The sequence below is a fragment of the Dreissena polymorpha genome, chromosome 13, assembly GCF_020536995.1.
Source record: "Dreissena polymorpha isolate Duluth1 chromosome 13, UMN_Dpol_1.0, whole genome shotgun sequence".
Taxonomy (NCBI): Eukaryota; Metazoa; Mollusca; class Bivalvia; order Myida; family Dreissenidae; genus Dreissena; species Dreissena polymorpha.
In genome coordinates, this window is record NC_068367.1 from 4,276,221 (window position 1) to 4,287,564 (window position 11,344).

The following is an 11,344-nucleotide window of genomic DNA, read 5'->3' on the forward strand; positions in this document are numbered from 1 at the left end:
AGACCACAATAATCGTATCATTTATCAGTTATGATTAATTTTTGCAACATATGAAAATACATATTATTTTTAAAAAGTAAATATGAGTATAAATCCTTTTCATCTTACTAGCGTTACGTCTTCGGTATATTTTCAATATATTTAAAATTATATAAACGCGCTATTTTTTTCTCGAAATGAAAGCCCTTTATTTTCCACAGAACCAAATCAAGCTATCTTACCAATCAAGATCGTCAAGTATTGTTTACAATCCGTTGACCTCTTTGAGGAAATCTATGCACTTATTTCCGCTATCATACGGTGCAATATTTATAAAAAAAAACGTTTGTCAGACTTCAAGACAAATTTAATAAATCAAATACCGCTTTCGTTGGGAAGGTCACCATGGTTACGACGTTGCATGTGTAGTCATGTGTGTCAAGCTTTTTCTAAGATAGGTTCTCGCGGCACTTTCTTATATCTGAAACATAACGTGCGTTGGCATTTATGACAATATGTAAATAAAAACTTTCGAAAGCGCTAGTACTTATTTGACGAATAAAACGAATACTTTATATCGTTTTTAGATTAATGCCCAAACAAATGTTTAAAGTCATAATATGGTGTATGCAGTAAGTTGTAGCAAGTTCAAACGATGCATGCAACATGTGTTACGTTTTTTCGAATTAATTTAAAACTTAGACAAATAACGCATTGTAAGCGCATTTGTATTAAAATCATATATATTAAAATAAAGAATGCGAATTTACACGTTTATTTGTTTTTTTGATTCTTAAAGAATAATAGCTTTAAGTGGTAATGTTATAATGCTGTTGGTCTTGTCGTATGTGCTGTACATTTATGTTATTGCATTTAGCAAGCAAAATCCGCACGATAGTGTTTATACTTTTCGGGAAGAAAATACCTGTTATTTATTATAAACCTGTTTAATGCATTTAACAAAATACAGGTTGTATCAATCGTTGAAATAAAAAACCCGTATTACGCTACTCGCTGTTTCCAATTCCGTATTACCATACTAGCCGGACTACTTCGACACATTTAATGACGTCACATTACGCGCACCGAAAATAAAAATATTTTATATTACGAAATATAATACGTCATACATCGATTGACGTCATTTCTGTGACGAAACACAATAGTTTTATCTAAACTCTATGAAATTTAAGGACATTCCATCGAACGTGGTGTTTTTAAACAGTAAACTATTTGTTAAAAACATCGAACGAATTCAAAACGTATTTTGGAGTATGTGTTTATCATGCATAAATGTGTATTTCGATAGGAATACAATTAAATAGTGTGGTTCAAACTAAGTTTCGATAAAAACATGGAAGATAGAAGTGGAAGTGCATATTGTTTCAACGTTTTTGTTATAAACAGCGGATTAAAGTTGTCAACTTAATTGTTATAAACATTGGATTAACGATGGCATTTATTAAGGTACGCGTGTTGGAAACCTGTGTTTTACCGGTTCGAATGTTTACACGTTAATTTACATAAACTGTACTCATACGCGTCTTAAATTAACTATGGCGTACCGTTATAGTCATTGTTTTGTCAGTTTTGTTAAAGTAAAAAATACATTTGTTAACTGTTTTCGTTAGTTGTTGTATATAATAAAGGAATATTACGCTAGTCAATTGTTCCAAGCGTTTGTATCACTCTCGTGGCTTGTGCTATTTGCATCACACTCGAGGCTCCGCCTCTCGTGTGATACGTCATCACACAAGCCACTCGAGTGATACAGACACTCGGAACAATTGACTAGCGTAATATTCCGTATGTATTAATACTTTTATCATAAGCGAACGGGTTCAGTTATTAAGGCGTAAACAATTGATATGAAACAAAATACATAAAGCCACCATCATTTTTATGACACTCTATACAGGCAAGTAAGCCACACAGTCAGACCTCGATCATATGTTTTTTCAAGAATTGTAAACAGCGAATAACACATGAAAAGATAAGAAAAATTAGCTCTTAATATATTTCTAATAAATTTGATTCCTGAAACAATCCGAAATAACTGATAAATTGCGGTTGTGCGACACTATTTAAGCCCTGGAAAAACTAATAAACTTCTTTAGAGCTTCTTATTTGTTTTAACCACAGTTTAATGCGGGAGCTTCAATGATAAAAGCAATTCGGTAACACTAGAGGATTATGATGCGGAATTAATCCCACAGTTAATAAAACTGCCATATATATCATTCCCTTAAAGGAATCCAAAGGTTACCTGGTTCCCGTATTGTACAATAAGTGACAACAGAAACTCGTGCTTTCCGCGTCCAATCGTAATGATATTATTTATTATTGATTTCCATTGGGATAAATGTGGATTACTCTTATTCAATGTTTCCTTCTATACTTTGTAGAGTTTACACAGATGCCGTAGAAGAAAAACCTATTCATATTTTTAAGAAATAGATATTTTTTAATTACACCGACTTTTTAAAGTGTCACACTGTGTCAAATCTATGATAAGAAATACACTATTCAATGTTTTTTTCCTTAGTATTGTACTTCTATAGATAAAATGCTCGCCGTACCTCGCTGAAACATGAAACTTGTAAAAAGAAAGAAATCCTCGTTGTCTCGGATATTATCACATTTATGGTTCTTTTTTTAATTGCGTCTCTCTAGAATGCTAATTATCAACATCTTCGTGTTTTTTGGATTTTCAATTTTTACCTTTTACTATAGGCGTTAGCAGCGTACAGTTTTGACTGTATATAAAAATGTACTCGCAAAAAAACATTTAATCTGTTTTTGCACACGTTTGAAAACTGTCAGCTTCGTACACATTTGTTGATAACTCAGTTGTTATTGTTTTGCTACTATGCACTTCATAAACGTTTGAATCAACACACGTTACCCAAGTGATGTTTCCCCCAGATATTTAATTAAGAAGGTATTGCAACATTTATAAATATAAGCTTTTAATTTATTTCAAATTCAAAAATAGACCTCGCAAAAATACTAGTTTTGTAACGCCATGGGCAAAGTAGCAGACTTTAAAACACGTGTGGCTGTAAGCCTTACATATTGTATCGGATAAAGTACTGTTTGTGTAAACATGTTGACACAAATAATCTTATCAACCTATTAAGTGTCTAGGATCATGTTTGTTGTCAGTGAAATAAATCCAGAAAAAAAACATAATTGGTTTTTGCAATAGCAATAACGATAACTGAATCGTCATAAGTGATAATATAAAAAAATTAAAGAACAATACTCATGTGTGGTGTTATTTAATCGAGTATACGCAACAAATTTGAAACATGCGTTGTTATTGATGCTTTCTATATTATAAACAAAATATATGATTGTTTCTTAGCATCATCTTGTAAGCTACACGTACTAGTCCAGATGATTCGTAATGAAATATAAATCAAAATAAATAAAATAAAAACACAAATAAATGTACAGAGTATATCAGAGGTATTTAACTTTGGATGAACAATTTCTCAAATATGTACGTTTGACAGCCTGTAATGCATTGAAAAAGACAACTGGTCTGCGACATTTCACGCTGCATACGTAATGGGCCAGTGTCTGCTGTGATTGTTTTCTATTTCGTAAACAGTGTAAGCCTTCTTTAAAGAACTTGTAAGTTACCAATCAAATTCATTACATAACTGCCCATTTATAAGGGAAGCAGATGACGGATGAATCGATTTATGTGCATTGGATCACACCAGATATAAGTTATGACAATATTTTACACTTATACACTTATTACTAATTTATTTCTTACAATTTCGACTCCACAATTCATTTTATAATATAATAAAACAGCACTATTGTTTGTGAAATTTTATTATTTCTGACAGTGTAGATGAAACACTTAAATGTATAACCAGACAACGTAAGGCCATTTTATACATAAGTGTTTATTTAATAATACCAATACCGCTTTGATGTACTAGATATACATGTATCCTCCAATTACCGTGAGTCGAGCGGTTAAGAAAACAAGTAAAACAATTTATGAATCAATTCAAACAATGCCGCCATAAACGATGCACCTTTGAAGATTTATTTCATTCTCGTTAAATCCATGTAATTTTTTTATTTACAGCGTTTTTGACCATGCAAAGCCAAAGTTCTACACACACCCGCAAATTACATCAACTATGCCCATTGTTTACCTGGTGTCGAGACGTCACACCCGAAAAGCGAGAGAACTCGATTGCAATAGGAATTAGGCCAAAAAACTTCGAAAATTCAATTCACTTTACATATTTTATAGAAACTAAAAGATGAATTTGACTTTTTTATAACTTATAATTATAATTTAACAAGATTCTGTTTTATCGGTCGATCTTCTTTTGAGCAACATTGACACGAAAAGTGCTCAAGAATTGCAAAAAACAACGATCGCCATAAGTTCTAATAAAATTTCGGCATATATGTTACTGTTAAAAGATTCGATACAATTAGCATCCTATCGGGACAGATTTTCCCACTGAACATGTGTATATCGTTATGACACCTATTTTCACGATGTGCGCACACAGATTGTTCCATGCAACATTTTCTGGGAATCGTGAAAAAGTACAAGAATATTCTATAAAATAAATCAAATACATGAAAGTGTTGTGTTTAACAATTGCGCAGTGGTCTGCAATTTATGCGCAAGTATGCGAGTACCAAAAAAATGAATGGTATAGGCATACATTTGGATTATTTCAGTTGAAGAAAGAATTTAGAATGCAAGTATACTGTTTTTTGTCCTTAGGGTTGTCGTGTCTGTATTTATTTTCAAGTGTAGTAATATTAGTAGCACAAAACACTCGGAGCGCATGCTTGTGACGTCATCATAAGAGCCGCGTTCTTAATTTTAACAAAGTGATCGGAATTAGGCTATGCTCGAAATAAGGGAATCATACGATAGTATTTACCTACCTATAGGATGTGTGCGAGTCGATTCACACTTATGAGTTCGATTCACTATCAATGAGCGTATTCAAGATCGTATTTAACCACACTTTGTACTAATTATACTCCGGTAAAGGAATCGAGAGTGTATCAGTAAGCTATAGGCTTTTGATGGGAAAAAAGCTTGAATTTTAAACTAAACTATTAAATCAAGTTATTTGATCAACTTATTCGCACTTTATATAATCGACCTGTGACTATGTGATACTCTACGTTGTAAGGAAGCACATTTGTTCTTGCAGACATTAAAAAGGGGAACTTTCATCAAAAGTTAAAGATCATTGCTTACAAAGCAATAGTTTGGCCTAAACTAGAATATTCTCCAGTGTTTGGGTCCCGAATACAAAAGCTCAAATTAATCAATTGGAAAAAGTACAAAGAAGTTCGGCCAGATTTGTAACAAACAGATACGACAACAAGCTCAGTAGCTTATATGATAGACATTCTTAATTGGTCCGCTCTTGAAACACGCAGAACAAAATCTCGTCTAATCATGTTATATACAATTATCCACCACATTTTTGCCATCACTCCTCCAGATAATCTACTTGTTCCTGTCGAACGCCGATCCAGACTAAGCAGTAACCATTGTTTTGGACACATAAAAACTTCAAAATACTCTTATAAATTCTCATTTTACCCAAGATCAATAATACAATGGAATTCACTACCTCCCCACATACATAAGGCAGCCACAGAAGACGTTTTCAAAACCCATAATCGTGGCCGTAATTGTACCCCTTAAAGGGGCCTTTTCACAGATTTTGGCATGTTTTGAAGTTTGTCATTTATTGCTTTATATTGATAAATGTAAACATTAAATTTTAAAAGCTCCAGTAAAAAATCAAAAATAAAATGTAAAAAATGAAAAAAAGTAGCCAACAGCAGAGCTCGAACCAGTGACCCCCGGAATCCTGAAGTAAAAATGCATAAGTCAACTGAGCTATCCTGCCAAGCATACATAAGATGCGTATTTTATACGTTATATAAGCAATCTTCGTAGTTTCACAAATTTAAACGACAACAACAGAACTCTCCAAATTATACAATCGTTTCGCGTTGCAACGCTTTATATTTTTTAGGTTTTTAAATCGTCAGAACATGCATATAATGGCTATATTAGACCATGGCAAATGTTCAGTAATACTGTTTCCTCACAAATATCAAAACTAAACCGAAAATTTGCGAATCTGAAACAATTTTTTTCAATTTTGTCAATTTACCAAACCGTGAAAAGATCCCTTTAACCACCTGTAAACACTTACAATGTACATAATTTTAAACTAACACCCAATGGAGCACCTTTTGTAAAGTTCTCACCCCTAACCAATAGGCGCCGGCACAAAATCTTCTATTTAGAAGGAGTCCTGTATCAGAAGAAGAAGAACTGCGCTGTATATATGACAAGGAGAGACCCCTCGAAATGAATGCTCACTTATGACATTTGGTAATAGTTTACAACGTTCTCAATAATTACTAAAGATAAGGTATATTCTAATGACAATTCAAATTATTGAAATTCACTTATTCAATTCAAAGTATGGAATAAACTGCAATTACGCATAATTGAAACTAGCATTTGTATATAAATCTTTCTAACTTTTAAAAGGATTAACAAGTCCAAAGTCAAAATGTACCTTTCAAACGCTCAGTGTTCTTCGATATTCCATGTTGTTAGATTTAAATGTGTATGTTTTCCGTCCTATATAATAAAAGCGAACGTTTCTGACAGTACGAAGGTCTTTGACAAAAATTGTTGATGTAGCTGTTATGTTGTTTTTCTCCAAAGGAATTAAAAGAAAGAATTTCCTTATTCGACAGTAAGTTTATTAATTGAATATTTGACGTATTTGCTCTCCTGAGACGAGCGCAGAATAGTATGTTTATCTTTTTAATAAATATAACACAAATGAAAAAGGTGCATACAATCGTTTTGTTGGTTGATAGGAGTTGTATTATCTAATTCGTTTTGGTATGTCTTATTTCGTGATATAACTCATTTTTAAAATATGTAATTATTTTATCAATAGAAATGTTTACCAACTTAACAAACATAGGCAACACTTAAGGTTAATCTAATTATTGCTACTAACAGGCATTCCTAATGGCAAATGAACATTTTTAAACTATACACAATCACCAAAACCAGTAAAAACTTCGACACAAACACTAACTAATGTAATTTGGTCACAGTTTTTTTACTATAAATTGCATCTCTAATACTGGTAGGTTTCGACCGGCGATAAAAGGACCTCATACAGGTCTAAGAAGTAATCATGTATTACAACATGATGTAGAACCAATAGGGGCGAAGGTTTATAATATAAAATATTCAAGGGATGAGACGTTTCTATTCTCGCAAAGTATTCATTCCGAAAAAACACAAAGTATAGTGTATATTTATAACTATGTGAATGTCATAGCAGGTATTAAAATGAAATAAAATAATAAATCATCACCTGGAATTGTTCTTCCCTTAGAACAGTGTTTACCCATCGTGCATTATATTATTTCGGCTCATAAATCAGAGTAGACAGTGATTGTTTAAAAATCATGAAAATGCTAGTCAACTTTGGTGTATGCAATAATGTTTGACGATGCTGCGAAGCATTGTCGTGATTCTGTAAATAAATTGCGAATGAAAACGTGTATAATTAACGTTTAACGCGATCATGAGTGTAAAGAAAACGAATTATTTCGAACCTGATATTTGTAATTGTTAAAGAGAGTATGGTATATAAACAGCATAATAGCCGTGTGACAAATATGAAACTCGCTCATATGTGTGCTCTCTCATTTTGCATATTTAATTTACTTTTCAAACAGAAATTAAAGAGCCACATCAGTGCACACACTATGTTTGATAATGCATTCGTTTGTTGGATATTGTTTTCTGTTTTAAACACATATTAGGTCATATCGCGTAGATTTACTTAACCTTACCATGTGTTCATGGGCGAACTCACGTATTCAAGTCGTATTCGACTTTGTGCTCATACCTACTTTCGGGAATCATCATGAAATTATTGCCGTATTTAACGAACAAACATGCCTAAGCTTATTGAATTAGAGAAAAAAACAATAATCAAAAGAGAAAAATTATATGTTCATGCACATGGGCATGTGAAATCAAGTCCGTACACATAACATCATTAACTTAGCAAAGGAAACAACGAAATATAAAGTTTGGTATGATATACACGTGAAATTTAAGAGCATGGTGTAATTAAAGAGCATGTCAAGTTTTGAATATATCTGCTACATAACGTAATGTTATAATCCACACACATTTTACTGTAACATTACGTTTTTTAAGATAAGTGGTACAGAAAATACACGTCGAAAATCTTTTTAAAGATATTTCTTGTTAAATTTGATCGAGAAAGTAACCCGCTTCCCAATTTCGCTGAATGGGTCAAGTTCCCCAAGGGTACTACTTCCCCGTCCCCCCAAAATATTTTTCATATCCAATTTTTTCGTTACCAATTTGTTTTTTCGTACCCAAATTCTTGTTCGTAAACAAATTTTTTTTTCGTACCCAATTTTTGTTTTGGCATAAATTTTTGTACCCAAAATTTTCGTACCAATTTTTTTTGTAGCCAAAATTTTCGTACCCACATACACAATTATGGTAGTGTAGATACACTTAAATTGATGCTTTTATATCCATCCTCTTCAAAAGCATCGTCACACCAGTACTGCCAGTACTTTGATTAGATTTAAAATTATTCGGTGTGTGTTTCGCGAGAACAAAATAGACGTGCCATAATCGGCCTGCCGCAGACGGGAGATTTTTTTAAATAAGGGAATGAAGTTAAAACGTAGTCTGCAAATTATAAGTGCTTTATGACACATATGTGTTGTACCGTTTAAATCCCCTTTTCACGTGAAGATACAATAATAAATAATAAGTATTTACATATCATGTATAATTAAGCGCACTTAAGGTAGCGCACACGTAATGGGCACATATCCAAATATAATCTAATGTATTATTTTCTTAATCAACATCGTTTCACTGAACTACATGCATAATTTTAGGTAGGCTTTCCATGCCTGAAAAAAAATGCTGATTTTTTTCAAAACCATCCCAACGCTCGGCTTTGTCCAGTTTATTTGCACCCCTGGGGTATATGAAAGTTCAATAAATCGTCCAGATTTCCAAATATGGGCATGCAGCTGGTGTGTAAAGATGCAGTAAAGGTGTTTAAAGTTTTAACAATATGAAATAAGTATTCTGTTACAGACATTTATTTTTTAAACGTGTTATCTATGGAAGAGCGCCATGAAATGTAAGTGGTTTTAGCCAAGTAGAAATAAGGGTTGGTTGAAAACAAAGTGTCATAAAATTCAAAATACTATCATTTAAGTAATATTTTGAACATAGTTTTTATAGATACACTATATACAGCAAAAATACCAAGAAATAGAGAGATTTACCGTTTATGTTTTGAAATAAAAATAAAAAAGCAACATGCACGATTCGTATTTACAGCAGTAAATCACCCAATTTAGCCATAACGTTGTTTTAATTTTAAAAATTGACGAATGTGCATAAAAATTGCAACATATTTTACAATAAACATAGCTTTTATGCTTTATTAAATCAAATAACGTTAGAAAAGAAATAAAACGCGCCGCAAAAAGTATGCGACGTCGACAGGATTCGAACATGCGCGGGAAGATCCCAAAAAGTTTCAAGTCCATCGCCTTAACCACGCGACTAAGACAACTTCACATTAAAGAAGCTTAAATTAGATATACATAAATAAACGGTTAATAAGGCTTTGCGATCTTTGAATAAATCGCGAAATCGTATTTTTCAGTTGATATTTGGATCAAAGTCAATATTTATTGTGAAAATACTGTATTATAAAGGAATTACGTTAACATATATCAAAATTCGAAGTTTGAAAAAAAAAATCATCTCTCGGAAATAACCGATCATTAAAGATCGGCAATGATCGTTAAATAAATAGCGGGAAATCATTACGGGTGCGCTACCTTAAATGCGAATAGCTTTCATTAGGTTATTATTTTACCACTTTCGATTCGAATGGTATTATTTGTATGGTGTTGTTTGTGATTGAAAAGATGTTATTCCACACGATTAACACAATATCGTATTTGAAATAATACACGTAATAGGTTCTAAATCGCAACGAATCCACGACTTACTAGTAAACGCAATGAAAGCTTCTTCAGACTATAGAAATAAGTTCCATATTACTTATCACGGATCTTAGTCTGTATCTTTATCTTTATAATTAAAATGTAAAATGCAGAGCTGATTTAAGTATCCGGACCACAGGAGGGAATCCCTTATATTTTTTTGTATATATGCTATAATAGAAACAAGGAGTGCAACTTCATTTGCCGAAAAAATACACCATCTTTACTGTAAACTATGTAACTCGAACAATTTTTAACGAATCAACTACACACCGATTGTTTTCGAAAGCTAATAAAATAATTTATCAGAAAAAATTATTATCAGTACCATTGATCTAGCAGTATTTCGATACCAGCCCTCAGAAGTTTACACTCTTCCACAATCGTGTTTGGTCGGACACAAATGTGTCCACATAGAGATTGTCCATGTCGATCACTTTAAAGAGCTAAAACTTAATAACCGAGTCATTAAACGGTAGATAAACAGAACCTGTATGCACATTAAATATTTTTCAATCGGTTACAATTCCAATTGTTATCAAAAAAATATGGTAAACACCATTTATCGCGTATTTCGATCCGCGAGTACAAAATCTAAACAGAAAAAACCTATTTTGTCTCTGGGAAACCCTTTGATGACGTCAGAGATTTTGTAACCACACAAATACGATTGGTCGGTTTTCATGAATTTCTTACTCATCGTTTTACGAATATCCTCGGGAATTTCGTCCAACCAATAAAAAGAACGCATGAAAACATATTGCTTTATCGAATGACGTCAGAGGATTCCCACACTTTCTTCACAAATTAAACCTCTTGGTTGTTTATTTACAAATCAAAGTAAAACACTTTTGATGGTGTGTGAATGACTATAAAATGTATTGTTATCGATTCATTAATGTTTATTGAACGGGAAATAACCGTTTAAATGACGAACAGTATTGTAATCGTTGTGTTTCTGCTGTTTGAAACGATCGGAAAATGAAGCTTTATTGGACATAGTTGTGTCCGACCAAATTTTTTCCTTGAGTGTCAACTTCTGAGGGCTGGTATCGAAATACTGCTGGATCAATGGTACTGATGTTATTTGTTTCTGATAAATTATTTTATAAGCTTTCGAAAACAACCGGTGTGTAGTTGATTCGTTAAAAATTGTTCGAGTTACATAGTTTACAGCAAAGATGGTGTAGTTTTTCGGCAAATGAAGTTGCACTCCTTGTTT